The 15,292-nt window shown below is 40.9% G+C and overlaps 1 protein-coding gene across 8 annotated transcripts in view; it reads right to left on the bottom strand.

Moving 5' to 3' along the window:
• Nucleotides 1-15,292, bottom strand: part of FHIP1A (FHF complex subunit HOOK interacting protein 1A) — a 135,529-nt gene that overhangs the window by 102,599 nt on the left and 17,638 nt on the right. For 4 of the 8 annotated variants that reach the window (XM_065597815.1, XM_065597817.1, XM_065597812.1 and 1 more), the window contains exons 2-3: nt 7,868-8,142; nt 5,914-6,030 (exon numbers count right to left, since the gene is read on the bottom strand). The exons of 2 other annotated variants lie outside the window; for them this stretch is intronic. The gene's annotated coding sequence lies outside the window, so the exon portion shown is untranslated. Of the gene's footprint in view, nt 1-3,970; nt 4,261-5,913; nt 6,031-7,867; nt 8,143-15,292 lie in introns of all 8 variants that reach the window. 2 more of the 8 variants (XM_065597813.1, XM_065597814.1) reach the window with 2 other exon arrangements.

The raw sequence follows: 15,292 nt of genomic DNA, 5'->3' as shown, positions 1-15,292 counted from the left end.
TTACAGAAGACACTCTGTTCCTCGGGATGTATAATGTGTAATGACGAAGAAGTCAAGAACTTGAGAAAGACTTCCAGGAGAACCTAGAGTTTGTAACTCAGACCTGGTACACACTGACTTATATTGGTTAGGGAAAATCCACTCCCGTGAGCAATGTAGTTACAAGGACTTAACTCCCAGTGTACACAGTGCTATGTTGACAGGAGAGCTTCTCCTGTCGACATAGCTGCCACCTTTCGGGGAGGTGGAGTACCTACGTCGATGGGAGAAGCTCACCCACCAGCATAGGTAGTGTCTTCACTAAGTGCTACAGTGGTGCCGCTTGCAGCGGTGCAGTGTGCTGCTGCAGCGCTGTAAATGTAGGCAAGCTCTCAGATGACTCAGGTGATAATTATCGGTACACCAGACGTATACGGTAGGCAGCCTCTTGGCTCTTCAGGAGTCTGATTCCTTTCAGTAGGTGCCCTACTGCCGGTAATGCTGTGATAATCAGAATCCAGGAATGTGTGCTGCAAGCCAGAGGCCTACCCTATAGGCAGGTGTGCACCCATATCACTTTAATCTTACCCTTTATGAGTCTCACACACACACACACCCCATATCTATGCATCAAGTCAAAGATTTTTAATACGAAGGCCTACTATCAACATTCTTTTAAATAAAGAAAAAACTGAAGAAAGGTAAAAATATAGCCCTTAAGGTGGCAAATACGTACATTAATCTGATTTATGTAATTTGGGCTAGTATTTGCCATGGCAGATAAGAAAACAGGAATCTACTACATTTTTAGCAGTGGTTGGCAGGTATGAAATAACACTTTGCCAGTTGCACAAAGGGTTTTTGGTTCCCTGGTCATCAAAACAGTGATGCTGCATCACAAAACACAGCATTTTCCCTATGCAGGCAAAGCACTCCACTATCTGGCTTCTACAGCAGGAGCCAATATAGAACTCCAAAAGAAAAACCATACAACCTGTATACTATAGAAGGGAAAAACCCACCCACTAGCCATATGCATAGAAAGAGAACTTGCAAATAACTTTTAAACCAATTTGGCTTCTATTTTTGTAGGACTTCTGCATGTTGCAAATATTTGACTGGAATCTTTCATCTTTTGTTTCCCATTCAGACCTTCTTCACTCCTAAAAACATGGCGGTGTTCACAGAGGGAGATTAAGCAGCATTTTGAAGAGCTCCCCATGCTTGTAATTCTCATAGCATCTTCATATGCCTCCCTGCCCGCCTCCACTCAAACTCTTTTGGGCTACTTTTTTTTTTTTTTTTTTTTTTTTTTTTAAGTGGATTTAGAACAGGGCAATAGAAAAAAAGAAAATTCTGGCATACCAGCCCAAGACAGAGCTAGACTGAAGTCTAATGAGATTAAGCAACAAGTACATGGCTTCATACTAAGGTGACATGAGAAATGAGGACTGGATTTGGACTTGCATATTGGGTCAGAAGCTCTAGCTTGACCTTCCTCAGAACATTTATTTTTATTTTTGTCTGGATTATTCTAGATCTCTAGATCTAAATGGAATGTGAAAAGAATGAAGCCCATTTTCAATGTACACAAGAGTCTGACAAGTAAATGTATTAGTTACAAAACTGTTACATAAATACTGGATTTTACAACTCTCATTCTCTGTTAATTGGCACAGAGGGGAACCTGTAACACATACTCACAAGAAATCAATGAAGGTTTTTGATTTCCCCAAATTCCCCTGTACTGGATTTTTAAAAAAAGAAGCATATCTGTTTACCCTGAAACAATAACAAATGTTTCACTGTTAAAAAAAAATTATATTGTAGCACAGAGATTAAGGAAAGTATAGACCTCACTTTTAAGTGAGTCATCAACAGGCCCTTTTTCTCTCTCAACTTAAACTGTATAAAACCAAATAATATAAAGTTGTGATAATTAATCTACTTAATGAAATGAGTGCTTTCATTTGATTAGGAAAAACAGAACAAGTATTAACTTATTTATTAAGGTTTCAGCAGGAAAAGGACTTTGCAAGTTGGTGGGGACCCTCAATTCCCATCAGAGTCATGCTATAATTAAGGTTATTTGTTACAGGCCCAAAAAGAGCCCAATAATAGGTTTTGGATAAAGTAAGTACTTTTTGTAGATAGCCTCAAAGAAACTCCAGCCTAGACAAGACAAGTTGTATTTTAATACCTGTCAGCTAGTCTCAGTTAGCACATATTAAAGTACAACTTGCCTTCTCTAGGCTGGAGTTTACAAACATGCTAGCCAACCCATTCTTTGAAACCAACGGGCTTTGAAAGACCAGGCACATACAGTACAAGACCAGTTTTTCTTGTCCCTTCTAAACAAGCAAAAACTGAACCCAAGTAAACAATGGAATATAAGGGTTTCAACTCTCCAATGTACTATTTTTGGCCACCCTATTCCATTGTTTTAGACTTCCCCAGGCCTAATTCTTTATTGCCGCACTATATATTATTCACCTTTTTCAAAAGTGAAAAACACTAGTATTTTTGCCAGTACAACAGAACCTCAATTTTTTTTTTTTAACTGTACTGAAGTCAATAATGTTAGACTAAAACAAATTTTGGTTTAAGATAATTATTTTCAGCAAAAAGCAACAGAGGGTCCTGTGGCACCTTTGAGACTAACAGAAGTACTGGGAGCATAAGCTTTCGTGGGTAAGAACCTCACTTCTTCAGATGCAAGTGTTTTCAGCAGTTACTCTAGATTTCCACCAGTGAAAGCAAGAGCAGAATCAGTCCCAGTGAAGTTAGATTTAAAAGACAATGTGGTTTTGATGTGTACCTCAAGGTAAGGTCATCCCTTCCCTAGCTGCTTATTTCCTCCCATTACTTTTCTCTTTGAAGTTTTCACAATCTTTCATTAGCATTCTGTGCAGACTGGCAAGAGGCGGCCCATTGTGAACTACACAATACTTAATTCACATGTAAACAGACAGATATCTAAACATTTATTGTCTAACAGAAAATCTGTTTTTCACCTTTAACCTCTCCCTAGAGACTTAGCCTATGGCTACACCACACAACTTTCAGTGACATGGCTGTGCTGCTACAGCACTGCCACTAAAAGCCACGCAGTGTAATGGCTGTTTGTCGGCAGGAGAGAGCTCTCCTGCCAACAAAAAACTTCCACCCCCCACAAGTGACAGAGAACGCTCCTGCCGACAAAGCGCTGTTCACACTGGTGCTTTTCGTCCGTAAAACTTTTGTCACCGGGGGGGGGGGGGGGGGGGGAGGGGGAGGGGGGGAGAAAGAAGGGGGAAAGAGGGCGGGGTGTTAATGTCCCGAATGACAAAAAAGTTTTGCTGATGAAATGCCAGTGTAGACAAAGCCTAAGAAATGTAAGTAGGTTAGTTTATTTTACTGAGGCATCCCAGTACTTAACTGGAGCCAAACTGAAGTGCTGTGCACCTCTCACACCCCCATTGATTTCACTGGGAGCTGCAGGTGCTCAACACAGCCCAACACAGGTTTAAGCCCTGAATTCAGTAATTAAAGTGATCTTTGTACCTTGTTATGATTACGAGCAGTAGAATGTCATGTATGGTATTACATTATGGGGCATGATCTAAATTAAGCAGGGTTGGATATGGTTAGTAATTGGATGGAAGATCAAAGCAAATTCAGGTGTTGAAGGAAGACCAGGCCAGTGATTCATTAAAGGCTGCACTCTTCTCTCTGAGTCAGTAACATTTGAACACTGGCTCATGTGCTTCTATATCATATTTCAAATGACATCTGAACACAGGCTGTGGGTAACATTTTCAAGAGCACCCAGAACGTCTTAAGAACCTAAGTCACTTTCGAAAATGAACTTAGGCCAGAATATGATTTTAGACAGGGCACGAGGGCTAATCTTGTAGTCTGGTCCAGTTGGAAGCAGAAACTGATGATGGCATCTGTTACCTTTGATGCAATCTTGTTCATTTACAAAGAGTGTGTGCAAAGTCCTGTTTACCTGAGCACAGGAGGAATCAGAACAGCAGTAGATAGCTTCCTTGCTCACAGCTCCAAACTTCTTTAAGCAGCACCCCCCACAGCATCCTCTTTAGGCTTTTCTCAGGGTTGTGCTATCACCTGCTTATTCAGTATGTGTCTCCTTTTCTGCTTCTTCTGTCTCTCTCCTGTGCACAAACCCTTACCCAAACAATGCCCCTCAAGAAACCACTCCCACCAAATCATTTGAATCCTTGAGTGGCATTGGGTGTGCCTTTGTCTTGGAGATCACTATGGTTTCTTACATTTAACCTGAATAAAAGGAGACAGTTTAAGGGAACAATGAGGAGTACAGTGGCACCTTAAAGACTAACAGATTTATTTGGGCATAAGCTTTCGTGGGTAAAAAACCCCACTTCTTCAGATGCACGGAGTGAAAATTACAGATGCAGGCATAAATATACTGACACATGAAAAGAAGGGAGTTACCATACAAGTGGAGAGCCAGTGTTTCACTTCAATGAATTCAAAGAGGTCAGAGCCATAGGATAAATTTTTCAAAAGCATTTAAGTGATTCAAGTGGCTAAGACACTTTTGAAAATGGATTTAAAGTCACTTGAATGCTTTTGAAAATGTTACCTTTTGGCTCTGACCTCTTGCTTTCATTGAATATACCAAAGAATTCTCCTTAAGACAGATGGCATTATCTTTGAAAAGGGGAACAAAGAAGACTCGGGGAATTATAGACCAGTCAGCCTAACTTCAATACCTGGAAAGATACTATAACAAAATTATTAAATAATCAGTTTGTAAGCACCTAGAGAACAGTAGGATTATAAGGAATAGCCAGCATGGCTTTGCCAAACCAACCTAATTTCCTCCTCTGACAGGGTTCCTTGCCTAGAGGATACACATTTCAGTAAGGCTTTTGACACAGCCTGGCATGACATTCTCATAAGCAAAGTAGGGAAATGTGGTCTAGATGAAATTAGTGCAAGGTGAGTGCACAACTGGTTGAAAGAACATCCTCAAAGAGTAATTATCAACAGTTTGCTGTCAAACTAGGAGGATGTATATAGTGAGATCCCACAGGGGTCAGTCCTGGGAGCGACACTATTCAATATTTTCATTAATGACTTGGATAACAAAATGAAGAATATGCTTATAAAATTTGCAGATAACACCAAACTGGGAGGGGCTGCTAGCACATTGGAGGACAGGACTAGAATTCAAGAGGACCTTGACAAAATTGGGGAATTGGTCTGAATTCAATAAAGACAAGTACAAAGTACTTCGTTTAAGAAGGACAAATGCACAACTACAAAATGGGCAATAACTGGTTAAGTGGTAGTACTGCTGAAATGGATCTGGGGGATTACAGTGGAATACAGATTGAATAGGAGTTAATGTGATGCAGTTACAAAAAAGGCTGATATTCTGGAGTGTATTAACATGAGTGTCGTATTTAAGACACGGGTGGTAATTGTCCCACTCTACTCAGCACAGATGAAGCTTCAGCTGGAATACTGTGTCTAATTCTGGGCACCACACTTTAGCAAAGATGCAGACAAATTAGACAGAGTCCAGAGGAGAGAACCAAAAATGATAAAAAGTTTAGAAAACCTAACCTATGAGGAAAAGGTGAAAAAGCTGGGTATGTTTATGTTTGAAAAAGAAGACTGGGGTGGGGGGGGGGGGGACTGGATAACAGTCTTCAGATATGTTAAGGATGGTTATAAAGAGGATGGGGATCAATTATTTGCCATATCTACTGAAGGTAGGAGAAGTAGTAATGGCTTCATCAGCACCAAGGTAGATTTATGTCGGATATTAGGAAAAACTGTCCAACGATAAGGGTAGTTAAATTCTGGAATATGGTTCCAAGGGAAGTTGTGGAATCTTCATCAGTGGAGGATTTTAAGAACTGGTTGCACAAACACCTGTCAGGGATGGTCTAGGTTTACCTGGTTCCTGCTTCAGGGCAAGGGGCTGGACTTCTCAAGGTTCCTTCCAGCCATACATTATATAGGGATCATGTCCTGTTGGAAGTCATATTCTGTTCTATTTATTCTGTATGCCACCTGTAATATTAACCATGGAATTATTAGATAACACTATTACAGACAGTTTTACAAGTTGTGTTTAACTGACCATATAGGTATTTAGATCTTGGAGTCTGCTGTATTGCTAGTTATGTTGCTGTTCTTTTAGAAGCTACTGTATACATAGTAAAGCTTCACTACCTTCTCGCCATTAAATAATTTCTTTAGCTGCAACTGTGGCCTCTGGAATATACCCACACAGCTAATTCCTGGCGTAAAATTAGAACCCCCCCGCAAAAAAAAGTACTATACTACTGTTGGCACAGAATAGTAACTCTGGTTTCAGTAACTCTGAGAAGTCACTGCATTTTACTGGTACGTAATGTGATTTCTAGATGTACAGGAATGTGTTCTGGACGCCTTACTTCAGCAAAACTCTCACTGCTTTAAAAACCAAAGCAGACAAAAAGTGATTGTAAATCTTGATTTTTGTGATAAAATAAACTAATATTAGTCTGTAATATTGCATTATACTTGCTCTTCACTCTTAATATGTAGCCAAACCTACTGAGAAGTATCTCACATAGTAATAACAAGGAAATGAAAAAAATATTGTCGAAGAGATCTTTTTTGCTTCAATAGCATTTGATTTTCTATACTTCTTATTTAAAGCATCCCAAAACACTTCAAATAGCAGCAAATTTCATTCTAGTAGTGCAGCACTGCCAAAATCCACACAAGCATTGTAAATAAGTACTGCTTTAAAGTCTTGGCCCCAATTCTTATCTCTTGTATACAAGAGTAACACCACTGAAGTCAATGAGTTTCACTACTTTTATACCAGTGTGAAAGCACAATTAGGCTCAAAGTCTTAAAATTGGTCCAATTTGAAGTCATTCCTCAGTCAGTACAAGAGGTCCTAGCAGCAAATCCCACTATACTGTCTGAATGCCTGTGGTATAGGGATGTAGACAGACATAAGAAGATTTATTTTCTGCAGAAAGATTAGCATTCCCCAACCTAAAATACAGTGCAGCCCCTTTGAGGTGGTGCTCTTGGAAGAAGTGCAACAATGACCATATGCTTTACAAACATCTCTCACACAGGCTGGTTTAAAGGGATTAGCACTGGTATCAAAAATGGCCATTTGCCCACCTTCCCAATCGCCTCAAACAGCCTCCCATGCAGACCCCACCTGTTGTGATCTAAAGAGAGGAAGTGAAGACCCAATGAAAGAACTTGTGTTCTTGTATTTTAGAGGTTAGGAATTTGGGATTGAGGGAGCAGAGGAAAAAGGGGTAACGCTAAAAGATTTCTGCCATTTCCAGCAACTAGTGTCCTTCAGGAATATATCAATATTAGTCTAATCAGTTTCTGTTTACACCTTGGTTTGACCAAACAAACTGTACACATTAATTAGCTTATTAATAAAAACCACAGAGCATATAAGCATTCTGCTAAGCTTGCATTTTACAAGCTTAGATCTTGTTTGACTAGTAATGGGCATATGGCACTGGGATCATAATTTAGGTTCCCTAGTCATCCTACTCCTTCACTTTGAACAACAGTGTTTGAAGTTCATCATTAGTAAACATTAATCCACACTGGGCAGTAAGAGCTTCTCCTAAATTGCATTCACAACACTTTATTTAACATTTACAATAAAAACCAGTGTTCCAACTTCTATTTTCAAAGGTTTCTAACTTTGCAACAAAAAACTTTTGGTTTAAATTTTAGAATACCTTGCATGGTAGGGAATTAAACATACAATAAAAAGTAAATTATTTAACAACAAAAAACACATTCAGTTCTTTAATACAGGCTCTGTTATTAAGCCAATATTCTCTTCACTTTTAGAGAAACAGAAATATGTTACCTTTTTCAAATCTTACACATTTCCAGGAACCTTAGTTCTTAAATCTGGGCTAGTTAAATTGGAGTATTTTCAAAATACCAAGGAAATGATGTTAAAAGAAGTAGTTGCCACTCTCATGCGGTAAGATCTTCCACAAGACTGTAGGACTGGCAGTTTTGCAGCTCTTGAAATCCACTCAATTGAACAGCAGATTTGTTAGCAGTAAGGATTCAGTGGGACTCTTCTCAATGGAGCACAATTCCAGGGAGAGGATGGGGTAGTGCACATTCAAAATCCTATAAACATACATACATGTGTATAACATTCATACAGAAAAATAATTCAGAAGAGTATAAAATGATACAAGAATTAAATGTCTGTGGCCTTTATTCTGCAAGCTATTCTGTGTAGCTGGACCTCAGCACCTTTGCAAAACTCAATTGAAATCAATGGGTGTCTGTTTATGCAGAACAGCTTTCAGGATCAGGGCCCAAAACAGACCAAGGGGAAGAGAGAACAAAGTTCCAGAGTCAAAGAACCATTAAGATGGCATCTTTTCTTCAGCCTCCTTTTAAGCCAGGGGCTATTTGCTTAAAAGCCTTCACTGATAACAACCAATGTTATCTGCAGAGCCAATAAACAATGGCATAACTTTCTTTAGTACAAAAACAACAAAGAGTCTGGTGGCACCTTAAAGACTAACAGATTTATTTGGGCATAAGCTTTCGTGAGTAAAAACCTCACTTCTTCGGATGCATAGAGTGAAAGCTACAGATGCAGGCATTTGTACTTTAGTACAGTATCATCATGTTGTCTAAGGGACAGGTTGTTTATAGAATTAACCAGGGGCCTGTGTGAGACAATGGGAGCACATTATCTTCTTGTCATTTCAACCAATCAATTAGATCATTATATAGCCAAAGGAAAGAAAAAGTATGAAATAGCTTAATTTTAACCCAATTATTCTTGGCTTACCTAGTAAAGAGTCCTATCTCCTCTTGTTTTGGCATGTTGCACCTACCCTTTTAAACTTTTCATTTTGAAATTTATGGACTAAGTCACAAATGTTCAACTTATCCATGATTTGAAACCAAAATACCCTCAGGAAATGCTGACCAAAATGTCTCAATTTTCAAGAAACACACAAAAACAACAAACAAAAACACCACCACCACAAACACACCCCACACAAAAAGAAGAACAGGAGTACTTGTGGCACCTTAGAGACTAACAAATTTATTAGAGCATAAGCTTTCGTGGACTACAGCCTACTTCTTCGGATGCACCCCACACAGGTGGTAGTGGGGGAGAACAGTCAATTTTTTAAACTCCCCCCCCTCCAATTCTACCTTCAGATAAACAATTGGGCCCCCACAGCTGGGCTCTGGGGAGGAAGGGAAAGGTGTGCCGGTATCTGAGCTGGGGGCCCCCCCGGCTGGGCTCTGGGAGGGGGAAAGGGGGCAGAGAAACATGAACTGGGTTGTCATACTTTCTACTCCTGGGGGTGGGTATATGTGTGGGGGGGGTACAGACTACTTGCTGACAGGTATTTTGAAATAAATTACCAAAATAATTGAAACTGGTGTGATTATGTAGTGCAATTTTGACAAAATACATTTTGCAGAATTTTTAATGTTTTGGTGCAGGTTGTATTTTCAACCTGACATGTCAATGCTCTCCCCCCCCCCCCCCCCCCAGATAGAAGCTTCTCCCTAAAAGTGTGTGTGGGGGGGTGGGGGGTGAGGAGTGTCAGTAGGCAGATTAAAAAGCATGTTTTGGGGTTTTTTTTAATCTCTGTTGTTTTGAGTCTGACTCATGCTTTTTGAACGCCGTGGGCAGACCAATACTAAAGTTGGTCTATGTGAGCATTAGAGTTCACTCCCACAACCTCAACTTCACATCCATTACATTACTGTAATGCTTACAGTTTCTGTACAAATCAGAATCCCATTGTGCTAGGTACTCCATCAACATAATTTGTAAGCTCTTCTGGGAAGATATTGTGTGGTCGAATTAGAAACAAGTCACAATAAATGACAAACAAAAGGGGGTCAAGAGGATTGGGAGGAAAATTTTAAATGGACAACCAAGGTTACACAGGAGGAATACAAACTTCCTACCTTGTCTTGAACGGAAAACAATGGTATTCCTTAGGTTCCAATAGTACAATACTTATGTTTGTCCTAGCTATCAGGACCAAACATATGTGTCCCTAATAGACATGCTAGCGCATCAAGAATGAACTCATTTAAACTATGACATAGTAAAGAGGATTAGAGATGCAGCACTCATTCACGCTATTTACAGTACATTAGAGGAAACAAAGCAAAAACAAAAAATGGATTACCCCATTATTACTGCAATCTATACCAGAAGGCTTTGTAACAAAGCGTTCTGCCAACATAAACCAAAGACAGCACGATATAAAACTTGGTAAATTCTAAAATTCCTATCTTAGAACCCTTAGGAGACAAAGATACAGGATGATAAAGAACTCCTAACATATTGCTTGGCTTACCTCTTGTTTCCTTTGTATCTTTTGACCATTCTCTCCCCCTCCCCGCCCCCTCCCCACTTTCCTACTCTGTGAAACACCAAACTAAATTTACCTTATGTATTTTAGTAGAGTGGGATCCTCCCTCTGTACGACATGCATTTCACATAAATTAAGGATATGTCTACACTGCACTTCCATCAGTAAAACTTTTGTCAGAGAGGGGAGAAAGAAAAAAAAAAAAAAAAAACACACCACACCCACAACTGACAAAAGTTTTACCAACATAAAGCACCAGTGTGGACAGCACTTTGTCAGAAGGAGAAAGCTATTGCCCCTGGTTGGGGGTGGTTTTATTTTGTCATCAGGAGAGCTCTCCTGCCGACAAAGTGCGGGTACACTGCATACCTTACAGCGGCACAGCAGGCAGTGTAGAGATAGCCTAAGGCCTTGGCTACACTGGCGCTGTACAGCGCTGCAACTTGCTGCGCTCAGGGGTGTGAAAACGCACCTCCCCCCTCCGAGCGCAGCGAGTACAGCGCTGTAAAGCGCCAGTGTAATCAGAGCCTGCAGTGCTGCACGCTCGCTCGCAGCGCTGCAAGCTATTCCCCTCGGAAAGGTGGAGTATTTACAGCGCCACAGCAGCGCTAGGAAGTCCTGAGTGTAGCCAAGGCCTAAGAGTGAAGTTTTGATTGTGTTGCTCCTAGGATTCAACCAGTATTCATCCCTTTATTGTGAGCCAACTTAACTGCCACCACAATTAGGTCTTAAGTCAGTGTAAGAGTGTCTCAGGGCTTGTCTACCCTAGAAATGCTGCATCTGTGTCACTGTAGCACTTCAGTGTACACACTCACTACAGCAATGGGAGAAGTTCTCCTGTTGCCATAGTTAATCCACTGCCCCACCCCACCCCACGAGGTGGTAGCTAGGTCAGCGGAAGAATTCTTCTGTTGACCTAGAACTATCTACACCAGGCGTTAAGTCAGCTTAACTAGGTCACACAGAAGTGTGGATATTTCACACCCCTGAACGATGTAGCAGGGTCAACTAATTTTTTACTGTAGACCCGTCCTTGTAATCAAGTCCGCGTCAGTTGGGAATCAAGGCTTCAGACCTTGCCTCCATTGCTGAGTTTTCCAATGTTGTAGCTCAGGGGTAGGCAATCTATGGCACGCGTGCCGAAGGCGGCACGCGAGCTGATTTTTAGTGGCACTCACACCACCCGGGTGGCTCTGCATTTTAATTTAATTTTAAATGAAGCTTCTTAAACATTTTAAAAACCTTATTTACTTTACATACAACAATAGTTTAGTTATATATTAAAGAGACATTCTAAAAACGTTAAAATGTATTACTGGCACGTGAAACCTTAACTCAGAGTGAATAAATGAAGACTCGGCACACCACTTCTGAAAGGTTGCCGACCCCTGTTGTAGCTAAACAATGCAAACTCCTCGTGCATTACTGTGAAAAGTGACTTGCATTGATGCAGCTTAGAAACCAGGGCAAACTGCCTTACTTCAAGTAACCTTTCACATCAGTGCACCACATCTACACTAGGGATTAGCACTAGCATAATGACATTTTGGGTGGGGGGAAATGCACAACAGTCCACAGACCAGTGTAACAAAACTGTAGTCTCAAATGCTAATCTCACTCTTAACTGATTTATTTTTCTATTCTATTTCCTGGAGGACAATAATCTTCTCTCTAACCTAGTTATCACCAATTATTTAAAAAAGCAGCTAAGACCTGTTTGAATTAATGTTGGTACATAACTGTAAGGTTGGAATTAGCCAAATCCTACTTTAAAATATATATCACAGGACCGTTACATCCACAAACTAAGAGTTTCATACCAAAATAACAATCATTTTACTTTGTTGCTTTCAAATGTGCACCCCTGAAGAGCTTACACCACTGCTTGTAAGGCATATTAACTTATTAAAAAGGCCAAATTTCTAACACTATGATCCTTTGATGTCCAACTATATGTGATTTAAAACATCTGATTAAGAAAGGAAAAAACGCCAGTTTGGGCAACCACAACTGCCTCAGAACAAAGACAGGGGAACACCATGTAGTTATTTGCAGCTCAGTCCATGTCAGAGGTCAAGCATGTACTCATTTGCTCTTGGCTGCAGTGCCATCTGTCCTGGAAACAGACATTTCTGCTTGGCTAAATGCCACATCAGTGGCTCTTTCAAATGAGGACTGACATCCAGTTATATTCACACACAACACACTGAAAAAGTGCTCAACCCATCAAGCATCACTATGTCTATACCCACTTAGAAGTGTTTGCTTGGTACAGTAGTTTGGATAGTTTATGCCACTCAGAGAATGGACAAAACCAGCCCCCTCCCTACCCACTGGACAGCAGCCCAAGCTAATCCAGGAAGCCAGATGCCCCCTTTTGGTCCTTGCGAGATAGAAGTGTCCCCGCCACCCTCCAGCCCTCTTCGTGATCAGGCTGGGCCAGCACACTCCAAACACAGGAGGAAGAATTGCAGCAGTAATAGGAGCATAGCCTGCCTTCAGATCCAGAAGTTCTTTCCATCCCTGACATCAACTGATGCTATATTTGGTAAACTACTCATTTCTGCCTGGTCATTTACTAGGGTTACCATAAGTCCGGATTTTCCCGGACATGTCCGGCTTTTGGGGCTCCAAATCCCCGTCCGGGAGGAAATCCCAAAAAGCCAGACATGTCCGGGAAAATCGGGACATGCGGGGCCCGCCGTGCGGGTGCTCGGGGGCCGGGCCGGTGGAGTGGTGCCGGGCCGGGGGCTCGGGGGCTGGGCTCGGGGGCCGGACTCGGGGGCTGGCGGTGCCGGGCCGGGGGCTCCCAGACTTCTTTGCCCACCTCCAACTTCTTTCATGTCTCCCTTTATCCTTATGGCCACCTTGCAATTTATGTTTAACACCCTCTCTCAAAATGGTGCCACCTGTTCCAGTAAGCATTCAAGATCCGAAGACCACACCCCACTCTGTTCAGGGTCATAATAATCTGTACCCTCTCATTCCTTGAGACTGAGAGCTGTTTAGGGAATCGACTCGTGTTTATTTGGCACATTTTACCCTTACACAGCAGAATTTGTATTTTACAGCCCTATAACAGAGTATCAAGCACCAAATTCCACTTTTGTCTGTTCATGTAGTGGGGGAAAGATTTCCCAGAATTTATTGAGGCTCTAGTTTTCCTTTATCAACTGAACGGTTTCTCAACAGAGATGGATTATGAAGATAACACACAATTATCCAAACTCTTCTATCATCAGCTGCCATTTACTTGCATTAGCAGTACAAACAATTTAAAGACAGGTCAAAGTTTACAACAGTGGAGAAAGAGGAGACTTGTCTCTTTCCTCAACCCCTGGATATCCTACAGCAGTGGTTCTCAACCAGGGGTATATCAACTCATCTAGATATTTACTTAGTTTTATAAGAGGCTACATGAAAAGCACTAGCAAAGTCGGTATAAACTAAAATTTCATACAGACCATGACTTGTTTATACTGCTTTATATAGTATATAAGTGTATCTCAACCTGGGAGCCACAATTTATTTTATAATTATATGGTAAAAAGGAGAAAGTAAGCAATTTTAAGTAATAGTGTGTTGTGACACTTTCGTATTTTTATGTCTAATTTTGTAAGCAAGTAGTTTAAGTGAGGAGAAACTTGGGGGTATGCAAGACAAATCTGCCTCCTAAAAGGGGTACAGTAATCTGGAAAGGTTGAGAACCACTGTCCTACAGTGAAGCCAATACTGACAGCCTGCCATGTACTGCTCTCTGATCACATGGTACTAGCTCTCGGTTTCCAGTGGTTAAGTTGCATTGCAAGACAGCTAAAAATACACTAAAATGCTTCCCTAATACACCTCTACCCTGATATAACACGAATTTGGATATAACGCGGTAAAGCAGTGGCTCCGGGGGAGGGAGGGGCTGCGCGCTCTGGTGGATCAAAACAAGTTCGATATAATGTGGTTTCACCTATAACGCGATAAGATTTTTTGGCTCCCGAGGACAGCGTTATGTCAGGGTAGAGGTGTATTAATTCCCCATGTAAACAATTGCTGTAGTTGCCCCAGGAATGCTATGATTGTCAACAGGTGGAGAGGTGATCAGTGGGATTGTGAATGGGGAGGAAAGTAGTTCACTTTGCACTCCATCAATTAAGATGTAGTCCACTCTATGAAAATGCTTGAGAATGTGTGCTTTAAGTTCCAGTCCAGGTTCTTTATTAAAAAGTTAGATGGCTGTCTGATATGTCAAGTAAGGTTGTGTTCTCAAGCCCAGTTTCTAGAAGATAGTTGTCCACAACATAAAAACCCACCATCCAGTCTTAAAGAGATCAAAGTTTACTGGTCACAGAGACTGAACTACTCTCTCATCACTACATGCCCTCCCCCCGCTCCCCTCCCCACAATAGGGCTGATGCACATTAGCAGGAAAACTCTCTACAACAGACACTCCTGTTATGTATTTTATGCATACACCAAGCTACACTGTTGAAGACTCTTCATTTGGCATCATTCAGAAGCATTAGGTTCACTAAGGTGGGGAAAAAACCCAACTAGTATTAATTACTTTTTTCTACTGATACCATGTAATTGGACGATGCCTAGGTAATACCTTTAAGTTTATCAGCTGAAAAACTTTGTACTGCAGAAAATAAATGCCTAGGTATTGTTAAACTGTAAATAAATATACTTTAAGTCACAGGAGGAGGAGAAATCAACACCCTAACGCTAGGGAGAATAATTTCAATTCAGCTTGTATGTGGCATGTACCAATGACAAAACAAACCAAACCAAACCCTATGGAAATAAGGTGGTAGACTATTCACTTACATTATGCCAGATATTCATAATAAATTAATTTAGCCAAAGTCCTATTTGGCAGCAATTCCCTAGAACAGTGGTTCTCAACCAGGGGTACATGT

This window comes from Chrysemys picta, chromosome 5, assembly GCF_011386835.1.
Source record: "Chrysemys picta bellii isolate R12L10 chromosome 5, ASM1138683v2, whole genome shotgun sequence".
Lineage (NCBI taxonomy): Eukaryota > Metazoa > Chordata > Testudines > Emydidae > Chrysemys > Chrysemys picta.
Note: the sequence above shows the minus strand (reverse complement) of the source record. Positions and strands in the feature narration are given on the sequence as shown.